Source organism: Galeopterus variegatus, unplaced genomic scaffold (assembly GCF_000696425.1).
Source record: "Galeopterus variegatus unplaced genomic scaffold, G_variegatus-3.0.2 Scaffold1339, whole genome shotgun sequence".
Lineage (NCBI taxonomy): Eukaryota > Metazoa > Chordata > Mammalia > Dermoptera > Cynocephalidae > Galeopterus > Galeopterus variegatus.
The window spans coordinates 318,647-338,549 of record NW_007727450.1 but is presented as its reverse complement, the minus strand read 5'-3'; the positions used below and the strand labels follow the sequence as shown (position 1 = coordinate 338,549).

At 36.0% G+C, this 19,903-nt stretch overlaps 1 pseudogene; it reads left to right on the top strand.

The window, feature by feature from the left end:
• Positions 1-362: 362 nt before the first annotated feature.
• LOC103593400 overlaps positions 363-19,903 on the top strand; it is a 47,445-nt pseudogene continuing 27,904 nt past the window's right edge.

Genomic DNA, 19,903 nt, shown 5'->3' with positions numbered 1-19,903 from the left:
TTTAGCAATATGTTTCAAGCAAAGGTTTTTCTTTGGAAAATAATAAAACATTATGAAACCTATTACAAAGATGAACAAATAGTTCTTGGAAGTAACAAATACGAGTAGCTGTGACTAAACTCAAGCATTGTACAACTCATATATAAGTCATGTATGTTCTAAGTACAGGAAGCACCAAAAAATGTAGAACCAAAAAGTTAAATAGTAATTTACACAGTCTGGAAGGAAAAAGTTCAAAATCCACGGTCACTTATCTCATAAATAAACCACTCACAATCTCTGTTCACTGATTGCCTCTCATAATTGTAGTAGTCATTAAGTGCCATTGTCAGGAATGCCTGGGTTTCCGCCTTACTTTCATGATGGTGGATTGCATGTTTATACTTACTCAAATTCTGTTCATCTCCTGCTGTTTTCTGACTGTACATTGTGTACGACGTAAGAAAAATTTAACTTGCTTTATTTCTATAGGTGGAAGATAAAAAGAACTAATTAGATTTTAATTATAGAGGTCATCAATGCTGCTGTAGTATCCAAGTCTAAGGAAATAGTCTTCCAAACAAAGGTTCTGTTGTTAAAAATTCACAAACCGGAAAGTATCTGATTTTTTTAAAGGTGTTTACTTTTAGAAGGCTTAAATAATTTTTTGTCTTGAAGCTAACATGTTTGTCTCTGATTTCTGAAATACATATGAAAAACTCTATAGACTGGTAACTAAAATTTTTACTTGTGTCAATACTAGTGATTGTTTTAGGCTACTTTAACACTTTGCTCCTTGTACTTCATTTTTCAGAAAATTTTCAATCGGCAATGTGTTCAATATGAACATGTGCTTACTTGATATAATAAAAACCATGTGAATCCCTATAAAAGAAAAGAGATAGCCAAAGAAAAACATGATATAATCATATGTCTATAAAACAGGCCCTAAAATCTTTGCTAGGCCAAGAAGTACAATTCTTTTTCTAAACATTGCCTGTTAAAAACAGATGTGCCTTAAACTTTTCTAAGCAGCAACATTTGACCCACTAATATTGGTGAGGGATTTTTGTAATGTTGAGTAGTTAGATGGTCAGGGGAGCTTTTTTGTCAGCTGAAGCTGTTTCCACATTCAAAAATGAGAGTGAAACTTAAAATACTACACTGTGTTTTTGCTTAAAAATTCCATTATGCTTTCTGATGTCGCCCTTTTGTTCTTTTAGCAATATGTTTGTGTAGTGAAATGAGTGTGTCATATTTTACATTAGGAAAAAACATGTTCTACAGAGGGCAAACAGCTTCCTTTTGGATTTTACAGCCTGACTTTATCAGAGACATTTCCCCTTCTTGCCTGCCACCACCAACCCCAACAGATACTCAGAGGCCTGGAATTCGGACAATCTGAAATCTCACTCTATGGAATCTCTGTGTTTAGGCTGGCAGAGGGTCAAAATAGTTCTTCCTTTCTTGGAATAACAGTTTCTGTGCATGTTTATAGGTCCTGTAACTTGTAAGAAACTTTCCTGCTCACTGATTTTCAGACTCCAGAAAATTTTTCTTAGCTCAGATTAGGGAGGAGATACTGCAATCATATCCTTGGCAGAATGACTCTTCACAGTGGCCTTGGAAATATCAAAAAATCATCAAGAGCTGGGACTGAGATGCTTGCTATCCCCAGTGGCCTACCAGTAGGGTAACTATTTAATCTGTCTAAATCAGAGCACTTTGGGAGTGAAGAGCACTATTAATAATTATTTTGGGACAACAGGCATAAATTAGAACTGTCCTAGCACACCAGTATGTATGTTGACCCTATCTTTGGTTATTGTTTTGCTTTCCCTTAGCCAGAAGATTATACTCAAATTTAGTCAAAAAGAACTTTATTTAAAATATTAGGTGTCCTTTGGGCTATAATACTGTGTATTGACTTTGTAAAGCCAAGCTGTGAAAATCATCAGGTACAAAATAATGGAAAGAAACATGTTTTGATGTTCATCTTGATTTTTTTTCATCTTGGTTTTTGAAGCCTGGTGCTTCATAATATGATATTTAAACATTCCCAAAGTACCACAAATTTATTTTCAATTTCATATTTTAAGATTCTTTAACACAAACAGTTTTTCTAACATGGAGAACTTTTCACATGCATGTAATGCAGGTTTGAAACATTTGTTCTGTGTTGTTGAGGGATTTTTGAATTTGGTGGTTTACAGCCAAATGTACATCTATGACTGACTTTGATGATCATCCAGGGACTATAACAGATTTCTGTCCAGACAATGTTGCTCGTGTTTGCAAAGATGGAAAGGCTATTTGCAAGTAAGTGGTTATATATTCTATAAAAGCAGAGAAAGCACAATATATTGTAAATAATAATTCATATTGGGTTTTTTTTGCTATATTCAACCATGCAATACTTGTTTTAAAATAATATTGTAATAAGAAAGGGCTCCTATGCACATGGCACAGTTGTGACCTTCCTAACATATTTTATTCAAAACTTAACTGAAATGACTTACTTTATGAGATGAGTACCTTTCAAAACTGCTTTCCTCAGACAGACTTTTTACAGATATGTTACATATATTCACAAATAAACTGTTTTACTCTTCTAAAGAAGAAAAATTTCAGATGTGCCTCATTTTATGCAATAGCAATAATCCTGACATGTTATGTATAAATAAAGTTTTTTTGTAAGTCAAGATATATTTTAAATGCACTGTGACTCACCCTCTTTGTTTCCAGGTTTATTTTTTATCAGCATGTTCTTTGAGTCATAGATTATTTTTTCTTTTAAAAATCAGGCAGATTTTCCACTTTTTCTAACCATAAAAATGGGGTTGGGTGGGTCAAAAATAAAAGAAAGATTTAGGATAAAAGATAGTAGAAGAATAAGAAAGAGTGCATATGTGAGAGAAAGAGAGGGTAAGTGGGGAGGAGGCAATAGTGAAAGGTTTACCAGGGTCCATGTCTCTTGAACTGAATTTTGAAAACTGATAGTAACATATCCAGATGTAGGCAAAGACCAGTATGGGCAAAGGCACTGAGGTTTCAGAGAATTTTGTGTTTGGAGAAATGCAAATAGTTTCCACACCACTCTCTGGATATACTGAATGACAGTATTTTTAGTTCCCCAAGTGCACTATTTTCTCTTTCACCTTTGAATGTTTGCATATACTACAACTTCTCTATTACTCTTCCTTCCCCTTTCCTCCCTCCCACCACAGCTCTTCTTCCCCTGACTAATTTCTACTTGACCTTCAAAACTAAGCTCCATCATATTGCTAACATAGCACTTAATCGACCCTCCTGCAGTTTCTTTGAATGTAGGGTGTATATGTTTCCTCTTTGAGAGCACCACAAAAATAAGAATTACATCTTATTTCTAGCACCTAGGACAATGCCTGTCATATAGAATGTGTTCTGTAAGGGTTTATTGAATGAATGAATCAATCATTCGATGGGAGTAGTACTCAACAGTGCAAAATATTGAAAGAATATTGAAGAGTGTGAAAAGTGATAAAAAGCCACTGAATTTAGCATTTAGGAGTTGTTGGTGATAACTTTTAGAATATTGTTGTTTTAGAATATTGAGCTGGGGATAAAAGCCAGATTACAAAATTACAGCCAAGGAGTGAGAAGTAAATGCAATACAGCAATGAAGAAACACATGTAAGTCATTTGTCAATTTTTATATTATTCGTAAACTCATAGTTGGAGAAATCCTGGAGACATCTAATCAATTATTATTATTATTGTATTATTTATATTATTATTATAATTATTTGTTTTAAAAGTCTTTAAAATTGTTAATTGCTCCGTCACATTTACATTATACCTGTCGTGAACTTTTTCTCCACCAAGTTGATTCAGACAAGTTACTTCAACATTTTTACAGGTGGATCTCAATGTGGAACATAGCTGCTCTAGGCTTGGTGTGCCCCTGCACATACAAGGGTACTTCAGAAAGTTTGTGAAAAAATGGAATTACAAACAAATACAAATGTTTCCATGAACTTTATGAAGACCCCTCGTATATATCTGTCATATTTTTTGTATGTCTACCTGGTAACAAGGGATCATTTTATTACTAAATATATTTAGCACACAGTTTGGGTCAGTTATTTTGACATTGTTAATCAGAGTTAGGCACTAAAAATCAGGGTTAAGAGTATCAAACTAAATGATATAATTGTTATTTTTAAGTTCTTAAAATATTTTAATAGCATTATTATAATTGCCCAAGGACACACATACCGTTGTCACCACCCACCACCCTGCATACAGATCACACACACACACACACACACACACACACACACGCACAATGTTCCAAATAAAGAACAAAAGCCAAATTGAAAATATATTTTAAAAATGGAAAAATGTAATAAAATTGGCCAAACTAAGAGTACATGTCCAATATGTACTTTTAATTGGAACCATTAATATTTCTTGCAGCCAGTGTTCACATTTCTCACACATGTACTGGTTAGTGAGAATAAAAATGGGGACCGCATTTTAAATGTATTTTAAAAATCTTATGATTATATTTTAAATTGACAGATAAAGTTATATGTATTTATCATGTACAACATGTTTTGAAGTATATATACATTGTGTAATAGTTAAATCTTGCTAATTAACAAATGTATTACCTCACATAGTTATTATTTTTGTGGTGAGAACACTTAACATCCACTATCTTTGCATTTTTTAAGAATACAATATATCATCGAGGTTTTATTTCATATTCTTGATAGGTAAAAAATAATTTTACGTAGCTCCCAGGATTGCTGTGAGAATTAAATAATATAAAATATTTAAAATTCTTAGCATAGTAACTGGCTAGAATGGTGCTCCAAAAAGTTAGTTCATTTCTTCTCTCTAGGCTCCATGATGCTAAGGTCAATGGTCAATTCTCAGTCCTCATATTATTTAATCCATCAGCATCATGTAACACAGTTGATCACTCCTTGAATTTTTGCTTGACTTCCAGAGCATCTTCTCTCTTAGGATTTTTTCCCCTTCTGCCTCACTATCTACTTCTCAATTTCCTTTTTTGGTTTCTTCTCTTCTCCCTACCTACTTAATGCTGGAATGTTCCAGGGCTTAGTCCTTTGTCCTCTTATATATACTCACTCCCTTGATGATTTGTCCAGCCTCATGACTTTAAATGCCAATGAAACTGGCAAAATGCATACCTCCAGACACAGAAATGTAGGTGCCTACTCACCATCTCCATTCAGAGTACCTAACACCCATTTCAAAATTAAGAAGTACAAAACTGAACACCTGAGCTCTCGCAACCACCCCCCCCAAACCTGTTCTACCTGCATTCTTTCCTGAAACTCTATCCTTCCATTTGCTTAAGCCAAAAACTTCAAAGTCATCCTTCATTCTCTTTTTCTTGCACACCCAATTTCTGTCCTTTGGGAAATCCTGTTGTTTCTGCCTTAGAAAAGATAACCAGACATCAACCATTTCTCATCCCCACCCTCACTGCGATCATTCTAGTCCAATCTTGCCTAGATTACTGAACAGCTTTGTGATCTTTCTCCTTACTTCTACCTTTGTCTCCTACAGTCTGTTTTTAACACAAAATTTCAATGAGATTTTTCACACAAATAGAAAAAAACAATCCTAAAATCCATATGGAACCACAAAAGGCTCTGAATAGCCAAAGCAATCCTGAACAAAAAGAACAACTTCAAAATACACTAAAATGCTACTATAATCAAAACAGAATGGTACTGGCATAAAAACAGAAACATAGACAATGGTAGAAGATAGAAATCCCAGAGCTAAATGCACACATTTATGGTCAATTGATCTTCAACAAAGGTGCCAAAACATGCAATGGGACAGGACAGTCTCTTCAATAAATGGTGTTGGGAAAACTGGATATCTACATACAGAAGAATAAAATTAGACCCTTCACTCACACCATATACAAAAATCAACTCAAGATGGGTTAATGCAGAGAGAATGACCCTTTAAAAATAACCTGATTATGTCACTCCTCTCAAATCCCTTTAATGTTCCTTATTTCACTCATTGTAAAAGCCAAAATCTATACAATTACCTATAAGATTTCTTGGGAGCTGATTTCCCTATTGCCTTTTCTTCAAGTTGGTCTTCCTCTTTGGTCTTACCTTCTACCATTCTCCCCTAACTCACTATGATCCAGCCACTCTGGTTTACCTCTGTTCTTCAACCATGCAGGCAGACTCCCTCCTGCTTTAGAGCCTTTGTACTTGCTGTTCCCTCTTCTTGAAATGATCTTCTCCCAAAACATCCTATGGCTAACTCCTTCAGTTTTTGTTCAAATGTTATTGAGGCCTGTCCTTTATTACCGTATTATATCAGTGCAACCTGCTCCACTACCCTGCCCCAACATTGCCAATTCCCCTTATCCTACTCTATTTTTCTTTATTTTTTAGCACTATCAAATTTAAACATTGTAGATAATTTACTAATTATTCATATGTTTGTTGTCTGTCTTGCTCTGCTATATTGTAAGCTACTTGAGGACCTGGATTTTTATTTTACCCACTGGTATGTCTCAAATGCCTGGAACAGTACTTGGTACACAGTAGGTACCCAATAAATGTTGTTTAATGAAGCAAATATTATTGTACAATAGACAATTCCTTTGTGATTAATTTCTAGGTTAAATAAGAATATACTCTCGTAAAAGATATTTTTCCAGGAAGAAATCCATGAGGATGGATAAAATATATTTGACAAATAAACTTTGACCTCCTTAAATAAATGACAGTTGTGTTACATAATGAAAGCCATGTTCTATTTAGTAGATTACTATCTATTTGAAAGCTGGTAGATGTATTTTCTTGGAGAATCTTAGACTATCAGATCTAGAAAAGATTATGGTAATGATCTAATCACTCCCTTCATGTCAGCCATGGCAGTACTCCTTAATATATTGGAACAACAGAAACCAGGAGTGGCTTACTTAGGATCTGACATTCACTGTTCAACAGAGTAATCCTGTATCAGTTCTGCAGGAGACAACAAAGCATTCTCTAAAGACACTACATGAACAAACCTTGTCATTAGTCACTCCCATATCCTCCCTCTCTGCAAACCCATAGACATTTCTGTGTGGATGTATGTCATGCCAGTTTTCAGTCTATGCACCAAAGAACCACATTCACATTATTTGGCAGAGTCTCAAGGCTTTATAAAAACACAAGAAGTTTGTGGGTGAGTCATTTATTTCTATTAAATAAAGGAGGAAAGTCTGGAGTCATGGGAAAGATGGGGGCAGGGAGATTTTGCTGGCAGACAGTCTATTCTCACCCGTCTCATGTTTCTTCTTGCATTTGCTGTAGAGTGATAGAGTCAGTCTGTTAACCTGTATTCATCACTGTAGGAGTGGGTGGGGGGAATGCCCAGCCTGCAGTTACAGAAATGTTAGCCTAGGCTGCATTAAACTCTTTCCATAGAACTGATAGGACTAGCCAAAGTTAATACAGGTATAAGCAGAGGCAAAATTGGATAGTTTAAAAGCAGTCTGAGATAGGCATTTTGGGTGAGCGCCCCCCCCCCCGCCTTTTTTTTTTTTATTTCTAACTAAGTGTCACATCTTTAGCTAGTGGTTGGGAAATCCTGACAGCCTTCTGCACGCTTACTGAATGTTCAAACCTATGGGTATTACAGTGTTTTCTCAAGTGGAAAATGGGACAACATAAATCTCTTGCACGCCTTAAAGAGAAACCTCATGGATGATTATCAATTAAATGTTTGATTCATTCAGGGAAGACAATTTATTTAATTTTCCTAATGTGTGAGCCTTTTCTATTATCTCTATCTAGATGTCCAAATTTCACAGGTCAGTGAGAAAATTATTGGTACTTGGGGGCCAAATGTGATCAACTCTGGCTGGAGTACTCTGGACCTGATTTCAGTAGCAGCATTGCCTGGGATAGGATTGGCTTTAATAGTTGGTGTAACAATTCAGACTATCTACTACTGTTAAAAGAAATAAAAGGAGAATATAGACGACCATAGGTAAGAAATTTCTAAATACCACTGAGAATGATGGGAAATTTCTTGTGAGATCAGAAAATGTATCAAGAAATAATGAATATCGAGGGAGTTCTGGTCAAGATGGCAGAATAGACGGTCCCCAGCATCACTCTCTCCCACAAATCAACCAATTTACAACTATAAAAATGTAACAACAGCCAAGCTGGGGCCGCTGGAGCTCAAGAGAAGAGGAGGAGAGACCTATGGAGTTCGTGAAGGTGGGAGAAGCCACGATGAGAGAAAGAAAAAACTGCTCAGAGCATTTAGGGCTATGGTTGCTTTAAGGCTGGAACTGCTAAGCGCATGGAGCAGGAGCCAGCAGAAGCCGCAGCTGTGCCCTTCAGATAGAGTTACTTGGAGGCGGCAGAGGAGAAGAGGGCCTTGGTGGCCCACGGGACAGCAAGACCACTAATAGGGTGCCCGTGGACTCACGCAGGAGCGAGGAGCCAGAACAGATGAAAAATGGGAGCCATTCAGAGGCCGGTGAGTCATTGCAAGGGACTGGTGCAGGGCCCATCCCACGGGAAGTGTTTGGAGCATGGGCAGTGGGGGGGACGGACCCACTGGGAGAACACTGGGACACAGCAAGGACAGCCGATCCACCCCCAATCACAGGACCACTCAGAGGAGACTGGTTGGGAATGCAGAACCGCATGGGATGCAGGTTGATGAAAAAACTCAGGCCCAGATCAGAGTTTCTACACAACCCAGGTGCACTGGGTCTCTGGAGAGCCAGAAGTACCTATAAGGTCAACCATTAAACCCCGAGCTGCACAAAAAGCCTTCCCTATGGAAACAGCTGCGAAGCAGCAATTTAGCTCAACCACACAGCTCAAGTACTGGTCCCCACAGGAAGTTCCCCCATTTTAGAAGTAAGCAAAGGACAAAAAATTAGTTCCAGCCCAGGCACACCACCAGTGCCTTGGGGCCCTGCCTGGGGCCCCAGGCATGGAGCCAGGGACCAGACCCCCGCGCTCCCCAATCAGGCATACCACCAGCACTAAGGAGCATGCCAAAAACATCACCTCCATGTGGGTGGCCCACCACAGGCACCACAGTAACCATGGCTGCCATGAAAGTGGCTAGACATCACAACCACCATGCAGATGGTCCACCAACCACTGGAGTGCATTGACACAAGGAGAGTCACCAGCAGAGACCAAAGGAAAGAAGAGGATGTTTCTTTCCACAAAGCCCACTCCAGGGTGACAGAAGAAGCAGCTGCTCTATGATAATATTGGGGGACCTGTGCACATCTCTCAGCATTGGACAGATCATCTAGGCAACAAATCAACAGAGTAACCATTACTCTTTCAGAGGGAGAGAGGAAATTTAGTGTTATTAGAGATTGGAGGGGGAGGGAGAGGTGGATAGGGAGAGATTGAACAAGAGGCATAAAGAATAAGTACAATTTGTAACAATATACATACTAGTAATATTGATTTGACCCACATATGTCAACATTGAATCCCCAAAATATGTATAATCAATTACGATTCAATAAAAAAAAAAAAAAGCAGCAAGCCTAAAGGGTTTCACAGGAGATACAAACCTTCAAAGTCTATTTCAATGCTACATAAATTCCTTTGGTGAATGAAATAAAGGTAAACTTCCAAATAAAAAAAAAAGAAATAATGAATACAGCTGGTATGTTCTCCTTCATATTCATCAACATTTTAATTAAATTCAAACAAAAGTGAGGTTAACTCTGCCAAACCAGACATACTTTGTTCAGGATTTGGGTAGAGCAAAAACTGGAAAGCCCCTTCCCCAGGTAAAATACAAAATAACAAATAATTAACAAAAATAATTAACAAAATAATTGCCCTACTTCACTGCTTTCCTCCCACCAAGGCAGTATTTGTGTGTACCACAGAAATTGTCCCATGACGTGGGGGTGGGGGCTGCTGTACCAGTAATTCCCACCCACCCCATAATCCCAGCAACAATATTACAAAAATGGAAAGAGAAATCCAATAGACTTGATTGCAATCTGACTCTATCTCAGTTAAGTCTCTTCATGTCACGAGGCTTCAATTTCCTCATCTGTAAAATAGAGATTGTTATAATCAAGCCTACCCACCTCACAGAAATAATGAGAATAATACTGAAATCAGAAATCATTTATTGAAGTTTCATTATATGTATCTGGCTGAATCATAAATGTTTCACACCTATCAATTTATTTAATCCTAACAACCCTAAAAAAGTACTAACGAGATTCCTGAGGCATGAAGAGATCAAATAACTTGGCCAAGGTTATAGCACTAAATCTATGCCCAGGCAGTCTGGCTACCAGCCCTAAACTCTTCACTCCCATGTTATGCTAATGTAATCTAAAGAGATAAAAGCAGTGCTTTGAAAATTGTAAAGCCCTGTTGCACTCCCTTTATTTCTTTGTTTAAAAGCATACTGTACCCTTTGTACTTTGCACTGCTTCTCAGTGATAGAGATATGAGGGGGTAAATACCAGTAGAGTAAAATCTCATAGGTTTTATATCAGTTAATTCAAATTGGCATCTACTTTCTAATTCAAACTAGCATCTACTTAATTCCCCAATGATAAGATAATGTTACCCTCTATGCAGTATAAGGATAGCTTGAAATATTACTTTAAAGTTGGAAGTGGCTGGTACTGAGCCTTATATGAGTACTCATAAGAACAGGCTTGCAAAGTGTAATAAAACTGTTTTAACAGCCTTAGATATTTGTCTCTGGGAGGATTGAGATAAACTCTTTAACCATTTTGTCTTTTCAAAATCCTAATCTTTGCACCATAATTCCATATTCTTTCAAATACTATGTGGTATACATGTGTGTGTGTGTGTGTATATATATATATATATATATATATATATATACACATACATAAAATCAATGTTAATCAATATTAATATTGTAAATTTAAATTAATATGGAGAATTTCATGTCACTACTTGGCATAGGTTGGAAACCCCTTGAGATGTTAAAGAATCATTATGATTAGAAATCATATCCGTAAAAAAGTCACTTTTTAAGTATTCTCCATAGCTTTTCTTTCTTTTAAAGATATTACATTATTTATTTCTAATTTAATTTTGTTGTCAGTGAATATATTAAGGTTTCAGTCTCGAAATTTATTGGCTTATTTTATGACCTAGCATATGCCTACCTTGGCAAACATTCCATTTGCACTAAGCAAGACTGTATTCTGCAGGTGTTGGTATAGCATGCTATAAATATCAATTAAGTTAAGGTGGTTGTTAGTGTCATTCAGATCTTCTATAGCTTTACTGATTTTTTTACAGTCTTTTATTGTTTCAGTTTTATTGGAATAAACTTTACTAAATAAAAGAAAATTTCCATTTTGAGAAGTAAAACCTCTGTGCCTGCTTTTCTACTCCAAAGTTTTCTAGAACACTGGATTTGTATTCCAGTCCTCTCTCTTCTACTAATTGTCTATGACTTTGACTGTATCACTTATCCTGTTTCCTTCTTTATAGAGAGAGGGGTAATACATGTCCTATTTCCCCATAGTTGTGAGATTCAAATGAAGTAATTAATGAAAAATTGCATTGGAAGCAAAGGCAAAACAGAAAGCTTGATTATAAATCAAGATCATAGTTTCACAAGCATTTGGGCTTATTGACAGGCTTTTTGGGTAAAGAAGTATGCTACCTTATTTTTTTTCCAGTTAAAATGCAGTTTAGTTCGAGCTCCTTTTTTCTTCCCTCTGCTATTTCCTAAGTTGTGAATTGGTAGAGTGTATCAACGTACTCTGGGAGATTCCTTAGTGTAGTGGAAAAAGTATGGGTTATGGAATCAGACAAAGTGGAGCTCAAATTCCTGCACCATAAATCACTGACTGTGTGGTTCAGGGGAATTTCCTTAAAATTTCTCAGCCTCAGGTGTCTCATCTACAAAATGGAGTTTAAAATACCCATCTTACAGGCTTTTTGTGATTATTCAAATAAGATAATGCATTTTTTTGCAATATACTGATGTTTGCAACTTACTTTCAAATGCATCAAAAAATAAGGTGTATTAATGAATGAGTAGAGGGATGAGTAGGTATAGGTTACAGTAAGTATAATAAAGTGTTAATGGTAGAATTGAGGTGCTTAGATATATGGGCACTCACTATAAAATTCTTTGAACTTTGCCATATGTTTAAAAGTTTTTATAAAAAGGAATGAAATACTGCCATTTGCAACAACATGGATGGACCTTGAAAGAATAATATTAAGTGAAATGAGTCAGGCAGAGAAAAAGAAATACCACATGTTTTCACTTATTGGAGGGAGCTAAAGGTGAATGAATCAATTCACACACATACACACACACACACACACACACACTGTCACACACACACACAAAAACAAACAAACAAAAAAAATGGGGTGGGGGGGGAGAGGAAGATATAACAACCACAATTTTTTTTGAAGTTCTTACAACAAGCAAATGGAGGGGACACACTTGGGTGGGAGGGGGGAGAGGGAGGAGGGAGGGAGGTTTCGGTGATGGGACATAATAATCAACTACATTGTATATTGACAAAATAAAAATAATAAAAAAAATAAAAAAATAAAAGTTTTTATAATAAAATTTTGGATAAAAGTAGATAACATTAAGTAAAGCACCTTGAATGTGGAAAACATTCAACAAATGGTAACCATTGTTGTTGTTTTCTCTTGGGTATAGTCTTAAAATAGGAGCACTTATTCTGCATTATCAAAAAAGCGATTTATAACCAATTAAGCAAATGCTCTATCCTAACCATGGTGTGTGTGTGTGTGTGTGTGTGTTTTAACGTGTCAGAGAAGAGAGAAGTTCATCAGGACTCTGACCTCAGCATAATTCTGCATATGCTTTTGATGCTGATATGAGGCCTCCTCAACCTGTTCAAGGCCAGGTAAACACTGAAACTCATTTGTCAAATAAAGTAAGTTTACAGAAAACACCAAAGAGAGAAATGCCTTGGAGAAACAAAATGAACCTTGGGAGATTATATAAGTAGTCAGAAACCACAAAATTAAGTGTTATCAGAAGGTTAAATTGCTCAAATATGGTATGATTGATGATGGGGTATTTATTAGTAGAGTACAGGCCAGGACTGGGGCAATTACACTGGGAGTGCTCTCTACTGCTCCCCACCACTTATTTCCAGGTAAAAGCAAGTTAAAACACATATCAAAGGCAGCCTTGGGGAAAGTTAAAATACATATCAAAGGGGAAAGGAAGTTGCTAAAAGAGGACCAGAAAGATATGGACAAAAGGACAAGGATTTGAGGTCTATGGCTGTATATATACATATATGCTAGCTGAAAATCTCCTCTCATCTAATAAGATGTTCCCAACAGCACAGATCCTCTAAAAGAGAAGACTTGTAGACATGTCTTCAGTTCACTCTTTAAGTGTAGCTCTGAATAGAGAATAAAAGAGTGAGTGTCATATTAGACCATAAGTATCAGAAGCAGCTGCAACTTTTAGTGTTTTAAATCAAACAGATCACAGGATACCACAAAATCATCTTTTGGTTATGGTATATTAAGTTCTAGAATATGCCCAATTATTATTTCTATATTTTGAGGACATTAAACTCACATTGAGATTAAGGAATTCTAAACTCAGCATAATTCTACTTACATTTCTGATAAGGCACCATCTTAATAACATCAAGGCCAGTTAAACACTGAAACTTGTAAAAAGGTTAAGTGTTGATGAATGAAGGATAGTGGTCAGATAGTTTCTACTTGAAGTCAAAGCAGTTAAATATTGGAACTTAAATTACAGTATGAAAGATTTGTTATAATATGTAGCATTTTTCAAAAAAGAAGGTTAGAGTACTCTGGGTGAATACCCTACTGTGAATATTGTTGATGTCTCCGAAAGGCTAAAGTCTAATATTGTCAAATGGCTTTAGTTGCCCGTGAAGTAACCAATTGTTTTGTAGGTAGATCTTAAGAGTTAGAGAACCTAACAGGTAGGAAAAGGAAACTTTCCTAAGGATTCACTTATTCTTAAACTCCCTAGTTACTTCTGCCATGCACCTATTTTTTAAATCTCCACGTTGATTTTCTTATCTTTTCTCCTCTCTTTATCTCTTTTTTTACTTAATGCTGTACAAGCTCTAATTGCGGGTACAACTCATGAGGAAAGTCAAGTATAGTGCCCATCACTTAGGCTATGTTCAATAAATGTTATTCTCCCTTTTCCCATCTCAGTCTTCCTGTACCTAAATGCCTGGTATAGTTCTTGTTACATCAATCTGAATACTTCTTCTGTGGATACTTTCTCTTCAGTGCTATGACTGTTTCCTAGACTTTCCTTGACTGGAGAAGTCACAAATGAACCACCATACCTGTCCCAGTCTACCACATTCTTTTCTTCCAGATTGTTTCCCAAAGTCTGGGGAATTAGAAAGGAGAAATGGACTACAGACTAACAACTTAACAGAGAACTAGAAGACTTTCAAACTTAAACTGTTCAGAAAGGTGTCCATATGCACTGTGCTCTTAATGTACATTTAAAATATTGACTTAGGCAACTAATGACGTCTCGGATACTAAGGCTCAGATCATGTTTCCGCAGAATTAAATAATGTTTTTTCATGCAAATTTATCACTATTTTCTTTATTCAGCTAGCTCACACACAGAACCAGGAACTAATAAACGGAGTTTGAGTTCATTCTTGAATTGTCAATGTTAATCTCTAATTGTCTTAACAACTAGATTTGAATGGGTGAAGGAAGGACTACATACTTGCTACTTCTTCATCCCACCTCACTCCTACTTTCACATTTAGCACAAGGTATGTTGCAGCTTTCAAAGCTGTTACAATCCTCGAATGAGCATATAATTAGAAATCTTAATATATTCTGTGAGTCTTTGACAGAGAGGTGTCCTGCACAGTTTAGTCCTGTGAAAAGAATTCACCATTTACTTTGTTGATTATTTTTGATTGTTGTTCTGATCATAAATACTTTAAAAAATTATCTGCTTTAAAAACCAAGCTTACATGGCTCAGCCCTTTCCACAGTATATAACATGTTTGGATTACTTTCACGTGGTGAAAATACACAGCAACTATGTCAGGGGAAAAAAACTGTTAGAGTTGGAGGTAATGGTAATATTCTGACGAGCATAGAAATAAATACTGGTGTGGCTTAAAGAGCTTAAAGAGAAGATTAAACCATATAATAGAAGCAACCAATAGAAATTCTCACTGAAAAGGAAGAATCCTTTGACTAAGAATCAGATTTTCTGCCTTTGGCAGTGATAATAACAAACTTCCAAATCGTTGACTGTATTATATTTTCAAATGGAACAAATTGAAATTAGAAGATGATATGCTAAGCTTTAAATTATCCATTTACTAAATCCAAGAAATCATTCTTTCTAGATAATAAATAAAAATAATATCTAATTAAAATATTCTTTACATACCTGAGAATATTATTATAACTTAAAATAATTTCTCATTAGACATTGTTAATATCATCTTCAAATAGGTAAATATTATCAAGCATTCCACTACAGACAGCACAGTACAAACTGTAATCATCTCTAGACCATTGCTTACATTTTCAGTGTGCTATATCACTGGATATGTACATTAACTCTACCATATAATTAAATGGCTAGTTGCAGTTTTATAAATGTTTGCATAGTTAAAGCTCTATCTTTTGTCACTTATCTAATTTATGAAATGAATTTTTTTAAGACAACCAGTTATGTAAATTGTACTGGAAATCAACAAGGTAGAAATAATCTTTTACTGTGATTACTTTTTTCAACAGTCCAATGTTTTGCTTATAAAAAACAATATTAAGTTGTCTGGAAACACTAAAGGAATCGTAGTAATTGAAAAGGGAATATTATTCTGCAGTATTTTATCTTTGCCTTTTTTAGATCAACGGTGAAATACGGAAAATATTTTAATTGGTTTAAGAGATAATTGAAAGCAATCTAGGTACTAATGAGAAGCAAGTAGTATATCCTACAATCTTAAGCTAATATTCACTGCAGGAAAAAAAACAATTAGCAAAGTCACAAATTATCCTTCTGTTTTCACTTTCACCTAAAAGCTTTTATTGTGGTTTGAGTGAAGCCAGGTTTCATTCCTTGAGAAAATTAGAAATTTCCATATAAAAGTGTTAATTGAGTTTGGATTCTAGTGTAAAATGCAAAACCTGTGAAAGTAAAACATTATGAAATGCAAATACACTTATAGTGATAGTCTTTAATCAAGAAACAATATTTTAGATAAAAGGAAAGACGTTACCTCTTGTGTTAGAGTTCTACGCAGAGGATGATTTGTGAATTTGATATTTTTCATCCTGTTGTCAACGTTGCCTGGTACAAGCACTGCTTGAAAACATGAATGAATGCAAGAATGAGTGAGTACTTCCCATGAATTTCACTTTACTACATGTATAAATTTTCATATATTATTAGGCATGTCATATGTTGATGATCTGGTTACAAAAAAGAGGACCTGTGGAGTCAAGAAAAGCTTACATAACTGGTGATTTGAAACTAAGAAATGCTGATAGAATAATAGGTGCTCATGATTATGAGCCATAAATGTAAGCTGCTGATTACAAGGGGGCCAGACATGATAATCGGCATAAATCAGGGTAAGCCTATTCCAATTCCTGTGTTGTGATCACAGGACAAAAGACAGAACACTGTTTAAAGATACAATAGTGATCAAGTTATAACAAAATGTTTTGTTGTTTGTCATTTAATCTCATAAATTAAATTCATGGAGAACATTAAAGCTTAACTGTGAATATTTATTTTTATAATAGCATCAACACATTATTTAATTCCTGAACTTTTTTGGCATCTTTATAATTTCAAGGATATTATTGAAATACAGTTAATGAATATATAATTGTAATCTGCAACATCATTCAAATGTTTTCATGTTTAGAAGATCTTCCCAATTCAATTCTTCTATTCAAACTACGATAAGAAAGTCTAGGTTTTCTTGACTACACATGCAAGAGTGTAAATACCCTAATCCTGAAAAAAGAAGAGATAAAACATCTCTCACACTTAGGAATTTTATCATTATTAAAGATTCCTGAATTAAGAGGGTCTTTAGAAAAGACATTGCTCTTTGTCTAGACTCATCATAAGAAATGTTAGACATGAATTAATGATAAGAAAAGTTTGAAAATAAGAAAAGTGTGTGCAATAATGCCACACATGATGTGACCATTGAATATTTTTTCTATTCTAAATCTGTCTTCAAAACTAATCTAATTATTTCCCCATTGCTATTTAAACGCTTGAGCGTGGCAAAGAGAATTTATCACCTGAGACAGTTCTTTGTTAATTTTCAAACAAAACATTGAAGCAAAAACAATCTGTTGATCTTCTGTTTTCTATTATTTTAATAGATCATTTCTTTTGTTCTGAATTAGTAAGAAAAAAGTGTGCGTGGTGGCACACAAAGTTATTGAGTAAATAAAAATTTTATGTTCCAGTGACAGCTTTGATAGTTCTTTTCTCCCCACAACCTAATAATGCTTTCCTTCCTGTCCCACTCCCCTTTATACGACTACATTGTTATCTCTTTAAAATCCTCACCAATGTTTGCGTCATTGCTGGCAAATGTCCTCTCTCTGGCCCTTTAGGCAGTTGGCCTATGTCTGCAATCTGAATGGCAACATTAAGGTAACATCGTTACACTGCAGGATGAATTTGCCTCACTGATAGTGCTCAACATACAGCTGCAGAGGTGAGGCTGGAGCCACTGGCACTGCACCTACCAACTGCCCACTGCATGACACTCTTCCTAGGCTTCTAATTTCCCAGCACCTAAAAGATTTCCATTTCCAAGGTATTGCTCTAGACCACTTTAAGATGTGTGGTTAATCCAAGTCAGGCTGCAGTTTTACATTAAACCCAGAGTTTTTATTTTAAGGAAAAACACGGTAATGTTATAGGAACATGAGCCATTGAGCCAGAGCCCTAGAACTTACTAGGTGTTAGGTGGTTACTTGAACTTTCTGGGTCTCAAAGTGCTCACTTTTAAAATGAGATGAAAGTTAGTTTATTTTATAAGGTTGCTTAAAGGATTAAATGAAATATTGCATAAAAGGAGCTTGGAACAATGCCTAGAGTATAGTTAACACTCTAGAAATGATATCTGTTATGATTTTCAGCAAGCAAGTAAAAAATATTCCATGTCAAGAGAGAGCCCCCAGAGAAGCCCAGAGAGCTGCTGGGCCTATGCGCCCCAAGGCATGCTCATCAGAGCAGGTAGGCACTGCCAAGTGACACCCCCAGCCCAGGCCAATGTGCACCACCCAGAGAGGCCCTAAAGCCACAGGCCCACAGGGCCCCAAGCCACCTGCATTGGAACAGGAAGGTGCTGCTGCGAGACTCCCAGCCCAGGCCAATCCCCATGGCCCAAAGAGGCCTAAGCCTCCTGCCCACAGGAACCGAGGCAGCCGTGCCAAATTGGAAGTCCCGGAAGTATCCTAGCCAGACTTTAGGGTCAAACAAGTGGACCATGAAATTCCCTGCCACAATGACTAAACGCCAAAGGAAAGAAACCAGAAATATGAAAAATCAAGAAAGTACACCACCAAAGGGTAATAATAACACTCAAGCTCTAGATCCCATAGAACAGTAAGTCCTTGAAATGATTGACAAGGAATTTCGAGCTTTAATTCTAAGGAAACTAAATGAGATACAAGAAAACTCAGTTAGACAACACAATGAAATGAGAAAAAGTATACAGGACCTGAAAGAAGCAATGTACAAAGAAATGAATGCCCTGAAAAAGAACATAGCAGAGCTTGAAGAGCAGAAGAATTCAGTCAATGAAATAAAACACACAACAGAGAGTTTAAGCAGCAAGCTAGAACAAGCAGGAGAGAGAATTTCTGACCTCGAAGATGGGCTGTTCAACATAACACAGGCAGACAAAAAAAAAAAAAAAAAAGAAAGAAAGAAAGAAAAAAGAATTAAAAACTGAACAAAATCTAAGAGAGATAACAGACAACCTTAAGTGCTCAAATATCCAAATCATGGGTATTCCAGAAGGGGAGGGAAAAGGAAATGACATTGAAAATATATTCAATGAAATATAGGCAGAAAACTTCCCAGGCATAGGGAAAGACACAGATCTTCAGATTCAGGAGGCTCAAAGATCCCCAAACATATTCAACCCAAAAAGGTCCTCTCTAAGACATGTTATAGTCAAATTTGCAAAACTCAAAGACAAAGAGAGAATCTTAAAAGCTGCAAGAGAGAAGCATCAAGTCACCTATAAGGCAATCAGACTAACATCAGACTTTTCATCAGAAACCCTAAAAGCCAGAAGAGAATGGGATGGTATATTCAAAATACAAAAAGACAAAGATTGCCAGCCAAGAATACTTTACCCAGCAAGGCTATCCTTCTGAAATAAAGGACAAATAGTATATTTCTTAGACAAACAAAAACTGTGGGAGTTCACTACCACACGGCCAGCCTTACAAAAATTTCTCAAGGGAGTACTGGGTTTGATACCTGAAAAACAACCACCACTGCCAAAAATAATCAAGAAAAAACCAAGCCTACTAGTAAAATAAAAATTCTAGCAATAAAGAGAAAAATTAGTTTACCTACCACCCCAAGAAACCAACAAATACAGAAGACAAACAGTAAATCAGAAAGAAAGGAACAAAAGATACTTAAGACATCCAAACAAAAATCAATAAAATGCTAGGAGAAAATCAGCACTATTCAATAACAACTCCTAATGTAATAGGATTAAATTCCCCACTCAAAAGACACAGATGGACTGACTGGATTGAAAAGGTGGACCCAACTATATGCTTCCTTCAAGAGATTCACCTCAACTATAAAGACACAAATAGACTAACACTGAAAG